Source organism: Pezoporus flaviventris, unplaced genomic scaffold, assembly GCF_033815535.1.
Source record: "Pezoporus flaviventris isolate CSIRO_AGI_PZ_B2104156 unplaced genomic scaffold, CSIRO_AGI_Pfla_v1 ptg000002l, whole genome shotgun sequence".
Lineage (NCBI taxonomy): Eukaryota > Metazoa > Chordata > Aves > Psittaciformes > Psittacidae > Pezoporus > Pezoporus flaviventris.
The window spans coordinates 87,574,935-87,593,187 of record NW_026892550.1 but is presented as its reverse complement, the minus strand read 5'-3'; positions in this window follow the sequence as shown (position 1 = coordinate 87,593,187).

The window sequence follows — 18,253 nt, the reverse complement described above, 5'->3', positions numbered from 1 at the left end:
TATTATAAATAATACATTTGCAGTGCAAAACTGAAACATTCTAATTTGCTTTTTATTTCTGGGGAATAATTGGATGTGATCTATTCTCTGCTTTTTATTTACCTTTACTATTTTCAGCAGAGTACTGGAATTCTGATTCCTTTAGAAAGAGGACTGTCAGTCTCTTTATATAGTAAGTCAGCTTGCTGCTATTTCATTAAAACCTAATTTAAATTGAACTAAACACTTCTCCAAACTAATTTATCTGACTTGGAAAACTTGAGAACACTAAATCACTAATGGTCTCATTTTATATTAATAAATGTAGGCAGATGTACTGACATCCTATATATTCATGTCTATGTGGCATAAAAACACAAAAGAAAAGGAAAGGCAAGACCTGACAGGAATATAAGTTTAGTGGAACCAAACTTGGTCAAGAAATGGAGCTGGGTCTTTTTAATGAGAAAGGTAGATAGGAATTATAGGCCCAGAAGATGGAATTTGGTGATGGGAATGAAGGCAACTCAGGAAACCATTTAGTCGGTTCCAGATGGTGGAGGCAGCATGGGAGAAGGAGCTCACTGCCAGCTGTGGCAAGACAGGCAGGGGAAACACAATGTTTAAATGATTTCTATTGAATTACATCAAAAGCCTACGTTCTAATAGTGTTAGGGTTGCAAAGCTGGGTATTTAGTGGGCAGGAAATGCCTGATTTAAAGTTTCCCAGACAAATTAAACTTGTAACTCTAACATGCACTGTAAAATCTTTAATTACAGGATAACACATACCTTTTTACACACAGGACCTTTAGCCTTTCTATGCACGTGGATGGCATACATTTAATGAGCAAGTATTCATTAGCTTGTTTTATTCTCATTGTTAAGTGCATGGCCTCATGCCTCATTTACTATACCCTATTCAGACTCTGCCCTGAATACACAATTAGTAATATCCTCATAGGATCTCACATATAATTTATTGCTATAGTACTTAGTGCTTCACAAACATTAATTAACGTCTCCAACCTCCTTACAAGGTCATTTTTCTTATTTTTATGGTTGGGAATAGTGTTAGATGACAAAGGACTGATCTTTGTTGGTTTGGTTTTTGTTTATTTTTTTTCATCCCTGGGACTTTTCTGAAGAAACAACCAATCACCATTTTCCTTCTGTATCCTGATGTGAAGGCCAGCCCCTTTCCCCTCCTCCTGCAGTAACACTGTACCAGCCATTTGACAAGCCAGTGAATCACGGCACTTTATTCTTCTGGGGCAAGTCTATCCCCCTGGGCCATCTACAGAAGGCAAGCAATCTCCTGTCCAAACCCACTGCTTGAAGTCTGAACTGCTTCAAAATGAACCAGCAGCCCCACAGATCCTTACATGTTATAATCAGGGGTGTACCAACCAGGGTTTGAGTGGCTGCTCCACTTGGCTGTGGCACACAAAGGGGAGCAATGTCACTGGCCAGAGCTGCCACTAGAAAATGATTAACTTCCTGCCTTGTCCCATGCAATGCCAACAGTGCAGCCATTATATAGAGGTCCAGCACTTCCAGCCTGTCACACTGTGGTTTTGCCAGCATGGGGCATACAGCCATTCCAGGCAGCCAATCTGGTATTCCTCCTCCTCCCATAGCAGTGGCATCCCATTGAGCCCTGCCTCCTTGCTGATAAGGGGGTCTTGCTCTGTGCCGGCCAATAAGTGTCCCTTGAGCAGAGCCTGTTCACTGTATCTTTCATGAACTCATCACCGATGTCTTCACAAAGTGAGTTACCCCACTGACTTTGCATCTCCCTAGGCCAGGAGCAATATCCAGGTGAACACCCACGTGGATATTGCTCCTGTATGGGGAGATAAAGGTGGCCCAGATGATTATCCCTCGCTTCTAGAAGTATGGGTAGTTGTACAGCAGGCGAAGTTTGACCTCGTCCATGGCTTCCTCCTTAACACCCATGGCTGCCCCCGTGCCTGTAGACACACTGGCTTATGGGAGTTATAATGCTGTCCTGGGCCTAACAGAAGCGTACACCTTTAAAGTTGCTCCGGTGGACTCCTCAGTTCAAATCCCAGGAAAATTATCCTAAAAGACACAGTTGTATTGAGCTTGTCTTACTGTTGTCCTACACATTCACATGAACTGGCTTTAATTTTAGAAGTTTATATTTGCATTGCTCCCTATACAGCTGAAACAAGCCTGAGTTACTGCCATAGAGATTAGGAAATATTTCCCATAGGAAATGGCACCCCATTCCTCAGCCCTCTTCCTTCCTATTAGGCCTGTTAGACCCCAGCCTAGCAGAAGCAGAAGTGCTGCACATAATTCTTTGAAGAGCTGTAGTAGAAATGCCAGCTTGGTATGGACGAAACACAAGTGGGAAATTGTCTGGGTGTGGGAGAACAGGAAGAAGTGGAAGAATGGATGAAAGAATAGCATGTGTTAATGACACTTAAATTAGTAGGTCATAAAGTCCCCAGCACAAGTATCTGCAGTTTCTCTCAACACCCAGATAAGGAAAAATAATAAATAAATAAATAAATAAATAAATAAACAACAAGAACCAAAGGGCAGCCTAAATACAACAGCCCACACTCAGGAGAGACAAAAGAACAAGGAGTTAATCATCAATTTCGCCTAATGACTCACAGAGGTGGGACAGCAGGAGAAACAAAGGATTCACAATCACTGTCAACATCTAAAAGGTAGAAAAGACACATTAAAAAACCAACCACATTGTTGCCAATAATAAGAATACCCCAGAAGACACAATAAGAACTAAATAACTATCTTCCCCCATCCTGTCACAGCAAATAATCCTGCACAGACCACGTGCAGTTGCATTGCCAAGCGTCTGAGTAAGAAAGAATGAACGAGTAAAATCTGCAAGAGAATGACTGCGCACAGGCGATATCTGGTTTGTACAAAATAAAATGAACTTTCTTCCTTATGCTACTTCTGGTTGAGGGTTGCTCCATTAGCTGAGCTTCGCAGAACAATCCTGGATGTCAGATAGTGCAAGTGAGGCCACTCCTGATAACAAATTAAATTTGTATTTCACTGAATATAGAGACTTAGACATAGACAGGTCTACAAGGACTCTTAAACTAGAATTTTACTATGTAGAGAGGCTACAATTCTCAAGATAAGGAAGGCATACAACAAGAGAACCAGATGTTTTCTCTCAAACCAATGTGTGCCTTCTTTCTGTTGATAAGGCCTGAGAAACAGATAGATGTCTGTGAAATAAAACAATTCCAGGAGCCTTTCAGGGTTGTAAATTAGATCAAACAAGAACATGTAGTTAATTGGAAAGATTAAACACATTCTAAACTCCTTAGCTAACAGATTTCCATAAATGGGTAAAATGAATGGGGGCATTTCTCCCCAGAGAACCACTCCTCAAAATTCACAGCACCCAAATTACCATATGCATGATTAGTGAGAACTGGGTGGGCATTTCATGCACTTATAATGAGTATGTATATAATGAAGGTATATAAGCTGTAACCTGTCTTTTTTCAATGTGCATTAGGTGGAGCAATCGCCCATGCACCCAATGCCATAATAAAGTAATGCCAGCTTTCTAACCTGTCGTTCTGGTTAGAGAGTTTACTTTCTGGGTTTCGGTAACACTCATGTGTGAATCGGCTGTCCTGGCTAAGAAGCATCACATGCTCCCAAATGTGATTTCCTGATGGAAATCAGATTTGATTTGAGTTCCAGGTCAGCTGAAGAGGTAAAACCAGCACACAGCAGAGGACTTGATGTGAGCATGGGCTCTGACTTTTTTGTAGGGACAGTGTATTTGACTTCCTGAAAGCCAGCATGTAAGCATCCAGCACAGGTTGTGCTATGCAGATTCCAAAAGAGATCTCCATGGCCCTTTGTAGGTCCTCTGTAATCACTGACAAGCTGTGTTAGTCACCTCTACTGTCTGCAGAAAAGCGACATCCATCTCCACTCCCAGATGCCCACCTATTGCGACAGTTTTAGGTCACCAGTCCACTGAAGCGCCTACTAAACTTTGCAGATTGGGAAGGGGATCTTAAATAACAAAGCCTACACAGTTCTTACAAGCAAGTCACTCCTCCCTTGCCTATTAATGGCTTTGCAAACTCCTGTAGCATGAGTACACATCTTTAAATGTTTTACGAGCTTGTAATAGTCACCCATTAATCATTTATGATCGAGCACTAAAATATTTTGCTGGCAACTGTATCTGACACTGGAAAGTGATAATAAATACCAGTTACACAGTAAGAATCACAACTCTCTTGTATGTAAGAAAGTTGCGATATCAGCATAATTAGGATTTTAATTTCCAAAGTACTTTAAAGAAGAATGACTCCATATAGGATCCTCATCAGAGAGGTAGCTGCAAAGAGAAACTATACCTATTTAATTTCCATGGAGCACTGGGAACATGAGCTTGGGTTAGTGTTTTGTGCCATCAGGGCTGGAAGCTCTGTTTACATATGAATAAGTAGCAGATACTGTAGTTGTATTTTCTCATGTACCACACTCTGCTTTCCTTACAGGAGAGCTTTCAGTCTGGGCTCCATGAAGTTACTGCTGAACAGGCTGCATTCAGGCACAGCAGCATTTTGGTTATAGTCAGGCAAAATAAACTGCTTCAGTGCATGGCTATCTAGAAACATCATGCTTGCTCACAGTCAGTATTCACAGAAAATTAAGTTACTTTCTGTATCTAAAAACTAATCCTTTATTGTTAAACACATCTGCACCATTATAAGCAAGCAGAAAATAATGGTAAAGTAAATAATAAAGTACTAGTTTGTTTTCTCTGCACCATTTCAGCAGTGCAAAGGAATGCCAGTGAGAAAGATAATCATGGTCAAAGCCATCACACAGCACAGCTGTAAAATTACTCTAACAGTCTGAGGCAACAGCTATGCATTAGGTTCATCGCTCTTTAAATAGTTATTTTCCAGCCCAGTCAACTCTTGGAACTGATTTGTTACACAAATAACCATGCTGGCAAAGAGGGCAGAAAAGAGCAGTAAAAAAGAGGATGGCAAAAGAACTGGAGGGTGAAGTGTTCCTTAAGCCCTCAACACGGACAGGTGAAGATGCTTGGAGCTACAGCGTTATGCAAACAGTCCCATGGAGATCATCATCAGTGTCTTTTAGGGACATGGTTATTGGTGGATTTGGCAGTGCTGGGTTAATGGTTGGACTTGATGATCATAGAGATCTTTTCCAACCTAAATGATTCTATGATCCTTCCATAGCAGTTTGCGTCCTTCCGTGTGATCATTAGGATGCAATATTTTTAGAACTAAGCAGCCAGGAGCCTGTGGTAGGAGAAAGTCCAGTCTTAGGAAATCGTCAACAAAATGTAAACATTAGGTGACAGCTGATCAAATAATAAGCCTAAACAAACTTAGCAGCAATTTGGCTGTGATGTGGTAAAGTAATAAACAGCTTTATATCATTACATAGCCACAGCCATCAATTAATTTCTGCAGATGTTTAATAAATGCATACAAAGTCCCAAAACAACTCATGTTATTTAGACTTGAAGTGAAAACTCAGAGCTGGTTTTTCCAGTCCTGGATGCTGTTATAGTAACAATGACTTCAAAAAGGACTTCGGTCTGATCAGGTATTGGAAAATGGTAGCTATAATTTTTCCCAGGCAGAATTTTGGTCTGACTGCAAGAGGGGGAATTACCTTCTTTGCTTCCAAAACAAGCTGAAACCCAGTTGATGGTTTTCTCAGAGTTTGGGACTTGCCAACCTGATGATTCCTGGTAAAGTTTAATATTTAACAGTTGTGACCTTTGTTAGGTCCTCAATTGCTTCTCAGATTTTTGGCTAACACAGCTTCTGCTAAGGACTGATGTATATTGTAAGCAACAAAAGAGCACCACATGGGCAAGACAGGAGAGACAGGAAAAAATAAAGTACCATTATGCAGCCATTATTACCTGCAGCCATCATCTTTGCATGTTGATTGTCTGGAAACAGCACGGATCAAACTTCCAGGCTGGAAGCTTACTCAAAAAGCTCTGGAAGCTGTTGCAACAGCAGCCAGGCTCCTGGGGCTTTTGTGCTTCCGGGTGTGATACAGTGGATGCCCACACCATGATGGAGGAGGGATGAAGGATGAGCACTCTCATCACCAGCTAGCTAATTATTTTGCTCGTAAGTACATGAATTGAGTTACAAGTTTTAAGTTGTGAGTTGCAAGTTATGAATTGGAGAACTTGGTGAGAAACTTCACAATTTATGTGATGAATTAGTGAATTCACATGATAGACTAGTCTGTGCTGAGGGTTTTAAGCTCTTTTTGCTATTTTTTCCTTCTTAATTAGCTCTAAAAGTTTAACTTACAGAGTACGTCCTGTAAATTTGACAGATCCAAATGGACCATGACAACAGTCTTCAAAAGCTTATTTCAACATGGCTTGGTCTATTTCAGCACAGAACAATGAATGAAAAGTTGAATTAACTTACTTCAATGTATTTTGAAAAAGTAAATAATTATTAAAAAAAAAAAACAAACAAAACCCACAGTTGAGGCCTGAAAGTTTGCCCACAGCTAGCCAAGCGTGAGCCTAGGAAGCCACATTCACTATTTTGATTATGTAAGATTTCTGTGAAGCCAGAGAGATACAGACCCCAAATAGTCTAATCTGATTTTAAATAAGTTTATTTGTTTTGTTTGTTCCCAATCTACTGCACATCAGCCTTTGAAGTCTGGAATTTAATGACTTCTGCTCTAAATTGCACTACAGGGTTTCCTATGGGACATTAGCAAACTTCTGTCATGTATTCCTAGAGATGTCAAAACTTCATAAAACATAGCAATGATGCTTGTAGAGACTTTGAATGTAATTATACCACTTTGTCTTTTATATGATTTGACCAGGGTGAACCACCTCGATTAAGCTCTTCACCAGTCTTTCTAGTCTTGCTTCATTTGTCTGTAACAGCTTCCTTTACGATCAAAATAATTGCCATTGCAACACTGAAGGAGTTCCTTTTTAAGGAGACTCCATTCCTCATCTGTGATTTATTTATAAGCATGCTTCAGGCCAAGAATTTTCAGATAATTTGTAGATTTGTCTCTGTTCAGGCATATAGCCTGTATTAATAACTCCCTCTAAAATGCTTAAGAAAAAAAATGTGAGTTTGGGCCTGAACTGAGAGAGTTTTGTCTGATGTGGTAAAGAAAGGGGAGGAAACAGAACCAAGATCTGCTCACTGGTACTTTGTCATGGATCAGACAACTTTTATACCAAATGGTCTCCAAGAGCTACCAAGAGTGTGTGGATGCTGGGTTGGGATGCTTTTCTGCTTTTCTTTCTTTTCAATGCTGTGTCAATATGCCTGATTGTTTGTGACATGCCTTGTGACAGTTCTCAGCAGTGGACCAAGACAGTAGGCGCTGTATTGTCAGAGGAGAAAAACATCCTGACCCTCAAAGTTTCCCATATCCTTATGAAATGCAGGTATACTGGGACAGAAATCTGACCAGGCACACCAGTGCCAATAGCCACCGCCATGGATCCATGGCTTGAGCACTGGCTGTCTGCTGTACACCTTGGTCTGCCTTGGAGGAGGAAGAAGTGTTGCCAGGCCTGGTGAGGTAGGACAGCCAAGAAAGTGGCAGCTAATATGGTATTGTGTGACGTCCCTTCTTCCCTAGCCAAGGGATGGAGCCGTGGCACAGAGGCACTCACTCACTCAGAAGGTGCCAGGGACGGCAACCACACTGCAGACACGCTGCCTGGTTGCATACAAATGGAGCTCAAGAAATGCGGCAAGACAAAGCTAAACAGAAGGTCCGTTACATGTGATAATAAATATCTTATTGTATAATCCCATCCCAGGTCCCCTTCTTGTAGACAACAGAAGCAAATAGTCACTGGCAAGGTAAGGCAGACATGAACAGACAGATACACCAGAGAGGGTTGAACAAGAGGAAAAGCTGTGCATATTCACACACATGCACATTACCATGACCATGCCCTTATCATGCCCACACTCTTACAATGCTCTACTTTGTTGTTGTGGGGATTTTTGTTTAAAATGAGCAGAACAGACAACCCAAACACAGCCTGCAGACCAAGCATGCACACTTTTGTTTAGGTAGGATGTGTAACGCCACTTGCCGAAAGTGGCACTCAGAGATGGGGCCTACGGGTTTTCCAGCACCACCATGGCAGAGGTTGGCTAACACTTATCTTCTCACTTCTCATGTAGTATTTCCTGCTCTGCAGAAGCAAATATAAAGTCTCCACTAATTTATCAGTATTTGTATAGAGGTTCTGCTACTAAACTTCCTATCTGGGCTGGCATGGCTATTTTTGTATTTACATGACAGCAAGTCAACACCCAACGTTGCCTCTTCAGACAAAAGTCACTCATCAGCTATCTCTAGCTCTCAGTTGCTATTGTGTTTTTGCTTGGACTGTAATATTCTTTCAAGTACCTTGCATAGCCCTATCAGCCAAAAATCAAAGGATGCATTTCCCAAATAAGCATCAGGTCTTGTACCACTGTTGAGACTGACTCCACTCCTCACCAGAGAAAATTAGTCCCAATTTATATTCTTTGAGCAAAGTATCACATCACTGTAAAATCCCGAAGCAAATTGTCTAACAATTGTCTGCTACATCCAGCTTTTATTGCTGCCAGGTTTGCAACCCTCAAAGGAAAAGTTTTCTGACACATGCAATAGGAGGGCTCTTTCCGCATCCCCCAAACAAAACCTCTGACACAGACTCAACTGAGACCACTTTCTCTGCAGTGGGCCACTGGCACCTCAGGGGTCAGAAGTTACTGACCAGCAAAAGCTCATGATGTGTTTCCACCTGATTTCAGCTCTAATCTGGTCAAAATGTCCCAGCTCCCAAAATTCCCTACTGCCCAAAGTGTTTTCAGATTTCACATAATCCTCAATAGCCCATGTCAAACCTCAGTCAGGACATTGCTCTGATCCCTCTAACTACCAAAAAAAGCTGCATAACTCATCCCAACACCCCCTGGTTGCAGAGGAACACTCATTGCCATTCCTGTGAAAGCCCCCTTGCACCCAACTGGCACTTTCCCTGCCTCCTGCAGCCTTTTAATTGCACTCATCCCTCCCTCCTTATGTTGCCACTCCTGAGCTCTCCAGCTCAGAATATACCACTTTTCAGCTATGGATTTGTTCTGGTTGATGTCCAGCTAAGGGCTCTGCGCTGCTGCTATGCAGCAGCTCTGCATAGGCTGAAGGCTCAGCCAGCCCATCCCACATGGCTGTTTACATCCCTGTACAGGCTTTTGCTGCTAGTCAGGCTGACCGGATTCCTGCAGTCTTTGTTTGTCCAGTGGCATTTCTGCCTAAGACCAAATAGCCAAGGCCAGGAGAGCTCACACTGCAGCAGCTCCAGTGCACCTACTGGAGTACTCTTATCCATTAGTAGCAGACAGGCACAGCAATGAGGATTTGGAGGTGGGTTCAAGTCTCAGTGTCACATCAATACCCAAGTGATGGCCACCAGAATGACATGCCAGCCATGACTCGTGTTCCTGCTTTCTCTGAGAACAGCAGTGCTGCCAGAAACAGGATTGGTGGGGACAATCTCCCTATTAGGAGGAAACATTAGCCACAGAAATCAGGAATGAGCCTATAAAAGAATCTTGCTACCGAGGGACCCATCTGGCTCTCACCAGCGAGGATTTGCCTGGTTCCCAAGCATTTAAAAGTAGAATTAATAAGGATCTTTTTCTTTCATCAGTTCTAGGCAGTAGGAGGAATGGTTGATTAGCTTGCTTGTTAAAGTATTACTGACATACCATACTATAGTTTTCAAACAATCAGGTCTTGATTGATTTTGATAATGTAAATAAAATTCTTAAAAGGATTATTTTCAAGCCTGTTTGGCTCTACATATAAATGCAGCATTATTTTCAAACCTCATCTTCCCTTGCCCCAACAAACTAAAGACTGTGTTTGCATGCACATGGCACAGGAAATGAAGAGGCTTTATGGGAATATTTAAAACTCATTTCTGCAGACAAAGCAGACTTAGAAAACCTCAGTCAAAAGGGTCACTTGTTCAAGGTTGGAAGGGGCAAATTATGAACCTTGGAAACAGCATTCATCTTCCCAGAATAATTTCATTTTAATCATACTGTATAGTTACAATGCACATGCAGAATGGATGGAAGGATATCAGTGGTGCAGAGTTTGGGAAATAACCCCAGATTCCAGCTTTGGAGAGAAATTTGTTGGAAATTCTTGGTTAGAATTCTTATTTCTACAATAAAACCAGAAAACAGACATCTTCCAAACACACTGGATGCACTACAATGGCTTATGCCTACAAGTACATGTACTTTGGGAAAAGCCCAGATTACCAAGCTCCTGGGCCAAGGAACAAACAAACAGCAACAGAAATGTTTCTGAGCAGAGATGGACTCTTGCCTGGAAGACTGTGGGCTTCCCTGGCAGAGGCAAGCATCCTTAAGGCAAGATGTGTTTCAAGAGCATGCAACATGCCAGTCTAAATATGAATCTTTGATTCATCTCTCTTTGCACAGTTCCAACTCGTGCTTTAACTTCATGTTCCTTAATGAAAAGGGAAAGGTTTGGGGATTTTTTGGGGGGGGCATTGGGGAACCAAAGCAGTAAAATAAGGTGCATTGGCAGCAACATCCACTCCACAAAGCACAGACAGAATTTACCTCACTCCCTGTTAGCCTGTGACTGCTACAGGATGAGCAGGAGAGGGCCAAGGCAGAGCTCACGAAGGATCTTAACAGTGGCACAGAACAAATGGCAGGAACTTTCAGATCATCAAGAAACAAAACTGAAGTGTTCTTCATCCAAAAAAAAACAAGGACAAAAGAAAACCTGTAAATGTAGGAGAATTTGTCACTGATGGGGCAGAAAGAACATTCAAGAATCAGTTCAATAGCAAGAGGGAAAGTTCTGGGCAATGTTTTTCCACAGGCAATGAATTTGAAAAATAAAAAAAAATAAATAAAACCAAACAAAAATGGAAACAGTGAGTAAATTCAGGTTGAATTGAGCTAAATTCTTGGCTGAAAGGAGAGCACAAGAATAGATTTTTGAAAACGGCAAATCCTTCCATTCCAACTCTTTGCAAATAGTTTTGCAACTTCTTCATTCAAAGTGTCATTCACTTAAAAAAAAAAACAAAAACCAAATAAAGGCAAGAATAATCAGAAGACAAAACATTCCATTTTGGTGGAATGAAATATTTTGGTGGAATGAAACATTTTGGTGGAATGGAACATTTTGATGGAACAAAACATTATGGTTCATTCAAGGTTTTGGCATGAGAAGTTTTTTGGTTTCATTTTGCCAAGAAAACTTTAGAAAATTCCTATCCAAGACATATTTTTCCTGCTTTTTCGGTTTGGCCTCTGAACAAAAAAAACAACCCAAAGTAGTATTTGCCCAGATCTGTTAGAGTCATTGAGTGAAACGGTGCCAAGGTAACATCATTTTATCATAGCAAAATGAAGGCTCTAAAGCATAAGATTAATCCAAAGCAGCTGTGTGCTCTTCTATGTTGCTGACTGCTGAAGAAAATACAAAAGGAACGGTGTAATGACACATGTGATGAATTCTGGAATATGACCTATGTGTCTAGAAACCAAAGATGGTGGAGGCTTTCTTTCCCTCTGTCCTTTAGTTGTTCTCCCCAGGCTTCTGGCCACACATGCCAAGGATATATTGCTAGTAAGCAAGACTTCTTAAAAAATGGACTTCACTGACAAACTGTGTCTGCGTTTTGCTAGCTCAAGCATTGTCTTGGCCTTCACAAGTTGTTTATTGGTGAATGCTGCAACATACTTAATTTCAAAAGACATAAGTCATTTTAGTTGTAAAGTTATCTGAAGTTCTTTCAGTTTTTGTGTGCCCTCAGTTTTAATGCTGAATGTTCTCCGGTAGGCAAGACATGAGACAGGCACAGCCTCCTGCTGCTCTCTCTACTCCCATTTGTGCAGCTCCTGTGGCCATTCCTGCCACCACTGAGGCCCCCGCTGGGATCAGTGAACTGCTGCCAGCATCAGGATGCAGAGTGAGTGGAAACATGTATCAGTCCCTTTCATGTGCATTTGGCAAACCTAAGGTTTTTAGAGCTCATTTCTCAGAGCTGTCTTCACCAGAAAATGTATATACACAGAGCATAGATAAAGAATAATAAATGTGAGGTAACAGAGTAGTTATTACTGCAGGAGGAGTCTTTACAGCACTTTGCTTCCAGCAGCAATGACCTGTTCACATCTTGATGAGGGTCTCTGTGTCTGGGGCTTGGAGGATTGAGAGCGTTTGCTGCCAGGTAAAGAGCTGTTTCATGTCGCCTTCATGCCCCTTGCTGTGACTCCATCAAAGAATGGCTCTATTTTATGTAGAAAATAATTAATTAATAAAGTAAGCACCAATAAAAGAGATCTCTTTGAAAAGCACCCTATCATACCTGCCAGTTATGTGTTTCATGAAAACATCAGTAAAATGCAGTGTGTACTACAGCAATAGTCTTCCTGCGACAACAGTAAACAAGAGAAGCAATGGAGCAGTAATAGAAATGATAAATTAAAGACAGGGAGCATTCTATTTTGAATCTCATGCAATAGCTTCTGAACACTGTTTTTGTACTGGCATGAAAACTGTAAGTAGAGTAATACAATAAGGTGCAATATTTTCAGTGGTTGTTCGCCCATTGGATGGCACATGTGACAGCCAGGCACTTTGACAATGATATTAAGATTGGCTTAAGACCACCTGGGAGGGGATAAAGTAATTTAGAGCAACACTTTATGATCTGGTCAAGCTCACTTGAGTATACTACAGTTTACTAGAAAGTTCCAAAGATGAAGCAGGAAGAAAGAGGAGCTAAAAGGGAAACATCTGCTTTCTTGTATTTAGGATGGTGGCAGAATTACTTCCAAATGTGTAATGGTACATATTATAAATCTATGTTTAGTCATATTTTATAAAAATATTCCATGTGGTACACAGTAAGGCACTATTAAAGCAGAAATACTCACATCGAAAAGCAAAGACACTATAGCCCTTGACTGAAACAAGGATAGAAGACAAGTTACAGGAAAGACAATTTTAGAGGAAGCTAGGTAGTATGCCCATACTGGCATCCTCACACCCATTCGCACACCACTGTAAGCAGTTGTTCCCCAAAGAAGGAGTTCAGATTTAGAAACACGTTATGTCAATTTATTATTGAGCACATGGCACATGCAACAGGTGAGGGTTTCACCTCATATATTTCAGGTTTACAATGGAAGCATAAGTCAAAACTCAATAGCCAGGCTTTACCCACACTGGGTCTTGTACCCTGGCAAGCTGCTTTGCAACAAGTCCTAAATAAAGTGTAGAAAGCTATTCTTATACTTACTGAAATTTTATCTTTTGAAACTGAGGAGCCATAGGTAGCGTCCTTGGTACGGTACTGAAAGAGGAAGACAATTTCACTTGTTCAGAGAACACAGTATCTGAATACCTGTTTTGAAGACACATGTTCTATGGTAGCTAACATAGATTAAAGTCTTAAGGATATTTTCACCAGCACTAACATCTCTTCCCAGTGTTGACATGAGTGAAACCTCAGGAGAGCTGAGTTTGGAGATCCTCCCTTTAGACAGTTGGCTTGCCAAGAGTATGTTACATCTGCATCTGTTAAGCTGGAATCAAAGGTTTTTGTCTCCCAGATAGGCTTTGTCCATGCTATTTGTTCCACATAGCTCACATGATGCCATTGCAATGGGAGTGCCAAGTCTGCTGCACAGAGGATGCACTTCACCCTGGAGTCTTGCCTCCTTATTTGACTATGCTTGCTACGAGGAGCCCATTTTGAAGTACTATGGCAATGGGCTGCATTCAAACTGATGTTTACAGGAGTCTTGCAAACAGGCACGAAAGAAATTTATATTCCCATTCATATTACTTATGTCAGGCAGACCAGACTTCTGAGGGGTCTACTCTCTGCATTTCATACGGGCAGGTGAGACCTGCAAGCTTGGGCTTAATTTAGGTAGGCAATAAGTCAAGCATGCATCGCTGGAGCTAGAGTGACATGGCCTTCAAGGCACCACATGACCAAAGTACCAGGTACAGAGCAGAGGTTGCCCGAGTTAAGCACATGAATTCATATCTGCAGCACTAAGACTAGATTTTAGGCTCTTTTGTCCGTGAAAAGCATCTTCCCTGTCGTAGAGCTAAGGTAAAAAATCTACAACTTCAAAACGTGACAAAAATCTTTACTGTAAATTATGCATTAGCTTTCTGTGCAAAGTGTTTCAGGTGACAGCAGCAGATGGTTTTTGAGTCATGTACATATGTTTCTCAGCACAAGATGTTCCTGTGGAAGCTTCTAGGCACAAAGAACGCAGAAAAGATCAGATAAAACCCTTTCAAAGAGGAAGAAGGAAAGATGTCATTCCAGTGACAACTTTAAAAAGATAACCAAATACTGAAAAAGACACTTCAGTGCATATTTAAAGCTCAGAAGAAGTTTCTTGGATCGAGACACAAATGCATATATGAGACTTTGTACCTACTTTTTTCATTTAGGGGGTTTTGAGCAGGTTGTCACAGGGGCCCCTGAGAATACACCCATCGGATAACAGCAAAGGCCTTGAAAGTACAGGCACAGACTGACTCCAGAGGTAAAAGCACAAATACAAATGGTCAAGGATGGTCCGTAAAGGAATGCAACCTTGAGAGCTGGGCAGGGCTTGCTTTACGGCATAACAAAGAAGCCATAAAAAAGTGGAACAAAGAACTTACACTGGATAGATATGAAACATCTCCTGAATGGTAAAAGAGAGGAAAAATGGAGAAATACAAAAACCGACCAACCACACAAAACAAATCTGCAAAACTGGGAAGACAGGAAGAGCAGGGCAAGAGGAGGTGCCCCTGCATTGTGCCATCCCCTCACTCAGGCAGTAACAACATAGTTTCCAGCCAACATGCACCTACAGTGGGTCCTTGCTCCCCCGTTCTGAGAGAAGGAGGGCTGTCTGTCCTACTGAAACTCAGCAACTACCCAACTACCGAGTGTCATCTTGTTGTCTATGGATTAATTTAGAATTACATGGAGTTGTGTACACACGCATATATGTACATACGTTAGTATATGTTTCTTGCTCTAACCTTCCCATACAAGGTGATTGAGACTATAGTACCAAGTAGACACAAACCAGGCTTTCTTTTTGCAAATTAAAGTGTGGAATAGTAAAAATAAATATATGTATACACACACAGAGAGATGAAAAAACCTCAAAGTACTTAAATGCTTATAAAATGGTGTAAAACTTCAAATAATGAGTAAATAATTTATTTACACAAATACTTCCTAAAGATGCATTTCCCTGCTCAAGGAATTGCTGAAACAAAGCTTGGCAAATGCAGTGAACCTACACGAAGAACGGCATTAATTCCAGAAGGTTCTGAATTTAACAGGCTTCTACCTTAACACTAGCTGGGAATTATTATTCTGTCACTCTTCATGCAGTGATATTAGGATTCAGGTGCCGAGCGTGGCAGTGGAGTGCAAAGGCTTGCTATATGCTGAGCAGCTCCTTGCGGCACCTGTTTACGATCGATTGCCTCATCATCATTTCACACAGCAGGAGAGAACACAGCTAAATTTGCTCTGGAGAAAGCTGAAAATTCACTGGCCTTATTAAAACCTCTTTCCTCTGCAGCCCTGCATGCTGCTTCCTGTGGGCCTGGCAATGCAGCATGGTTATAACAGGGAGCAAAGAGTGGCAAAGAATCTCAGGGGAGTGTCCAAGCTGCTGGGACAGTGAGTGAACATGACAGAGCAGAGAAATTAGAAGCCATACACATACAAATCGGGGGTTTTTCCTTCCTCCCACCACCAAATGAATAGATCTGCAGAAAGCAAGGATGGAACAATAAATGGAAAGGAAGGAAGCAGGAAAACCATTGTATATTTTATGTTTTCATAAATCATAATAAAACACCATCCCTGACTATTTTCACCTCCGTGGCCAGGTGGGCTCTGTGCTGCAGTGCACAGAACCAGAGTGTGGGCTTCACAGCACAGCTTCCTGGGTTAGGAAGCGCTAGAGAACCAGTGCTGCTGGGCTGCTCAATGCCATCATAGTTGCCAGGAGGGCTTGAGGCACCCCTCTAGGCACTCCCCAAAGTTGACTTGGGGAGTAACTCTGAGGGGAAGCCTTCTATCCTCTTGGAAATGCAGTTATTACAACCAGAACACCATAAGACAAAAACAAAAATGCTGTAGAGGTACATTTCATTGGTACTGACGTTCCTCCTGACAGTATTTGCAACCTCTTATCTCTGCTTGGTTTTGTATGCACACTGCTGAAAGCAAAATTTATTTGCACATAGGGAAAGCTTGGCAAATACTCAAATATATTCACCCAGAAGAGCCACGTGTAAGAATCACACATGCAGAGAGAGGTAACCATCATACAGAAATAGGTGACCAAGCCCCAAAATAGCAAATACCCAGTGAAGTGGTTGTAGCAATGGAATATGTTTGCATAAATTATTCACAAGAAGAATTCTGAGTATTGAATATGGAGAATGTTAAGGCAGTCTGGGAAACTCTGCACACATGCATTTTTCCTTTTTGCAGAGGTTTTCTTATCACTCGGTCTGCTGATCCCCTTAACACCCTGTCTTCTCACAGACTTTGTAGATAAAAGTGTAACTAAGTGTGCCTCTCCAGCAGCAGCCCTCAGAAGTCAGAGTCTGACCAACTCTGAACACTAAGAACAATGGTGAATATGAGCAAAATGGTCAAATCAGGATTCTATCGTTACAACAACTGTCCATCTGTTATTAGCAGATCCTATTTGCCTGATGCAGAAAACAAAAAATGAATGCTGAGAGTTGACTTGTTTTATCTGCCACTAGGCGTGCATTGCACTGCCTTTTGGTTACCTAGATCCTATGCTGACCTGTCCATAGGAATCTGTCACTTGCCCAAAAACTGCTCGCATCTGTAAGGCGAGATGAATCACCAAAGGTCCAAAAAGAGGCAGTTTGACACCACTATTCATTTCCTGTGATTGATTCAGCACGATGCAAGTGGTCCCACACAACAATTTCAGTTCTTTTCTAGACTAAAACATGCAAATAAACATTCCTTTCTTAAAATTCACAAAAGCTGAGGTTGAGGATTCTCTTGATTCATCACGATCAGAGCATTTAATTCTATTCTGACAAGTTCATTAATATAAGTCAATGCATCTTGGGTGGAAAAGGTATGAATCAACCAATTTCATTTTATTATATTCAGTAGTTCAAAAAATAATTAAAAAAAAAACAAAAAAAAAACAAAAAAACACCACACCACAACAAACCCCAAACCAATTTTCTGTTGGTTTCTCCAGCAGCAAGTAAAGAAGAAGTGCTTTGTGAGGGGTCATAAATTCTCCTGTTAATGGTGTTCCCTATGGCTGCACAGCAAAATGAAGAGGAGGCAATGCTAGTTTGTGCCTAAAAGGAGAAGAGGCAGAAGATGAATGTCTGACAGGTAGAAGAAGACAACCACAAGAGGTGGGAAACAGCAGAAGTGAGATGAAAGGAATAAAACCACCACCAGCTGCTGAGAGGTTTTAGAGGCTGAAGCCCTCTGTTTTTCAGTCATTAAAGCCCTAAGCGGAAGGTGATTAACTTTTGGTCACATGATGTCCTTGTTTTCAACACTCTGTCCAGTGTCTCAGGATACATCTTCATGGCACACTATCAGGTCACAGAGAGAGCCTGAATGAACTTGCTTGAAGAGCTAAAACAGCTAAAGCCCTTCTGAGAAGTGTATTAACAGTGTCACTTTATCCTGGGCTAGACTGCATCTAAGTCCTGAGAGGATGATTGAATACAACTCTCAAGCTCTAGAGAAAAATGTAACCATTGGGTGTTGGTGTGCCATACACACACCACCATACAAACAAACATACATACAACAACACAGAATTTTTCCATCTAGACAAACTCATCATTGCTTTGACTGGTGCCAAATATTTTTTTAGTATGGCTAACTTACAGACCTAATGGTGTGGTTATTATTTAAATTATTATGGGGAAAAGAAACATAAATAAGAATAAAATCCCCTAAAATGTAAGTGGATACACATAAGTCAATAACAAAATTCACTGTTTATCTCAATATTACAAGAAGTTCATCTTTACAGCTAAAAACATCCTCTCAAACAAGATAGAAAGGTCAAATTAGCATCAGGAACTATGTAGCCCTGTTTGTAGT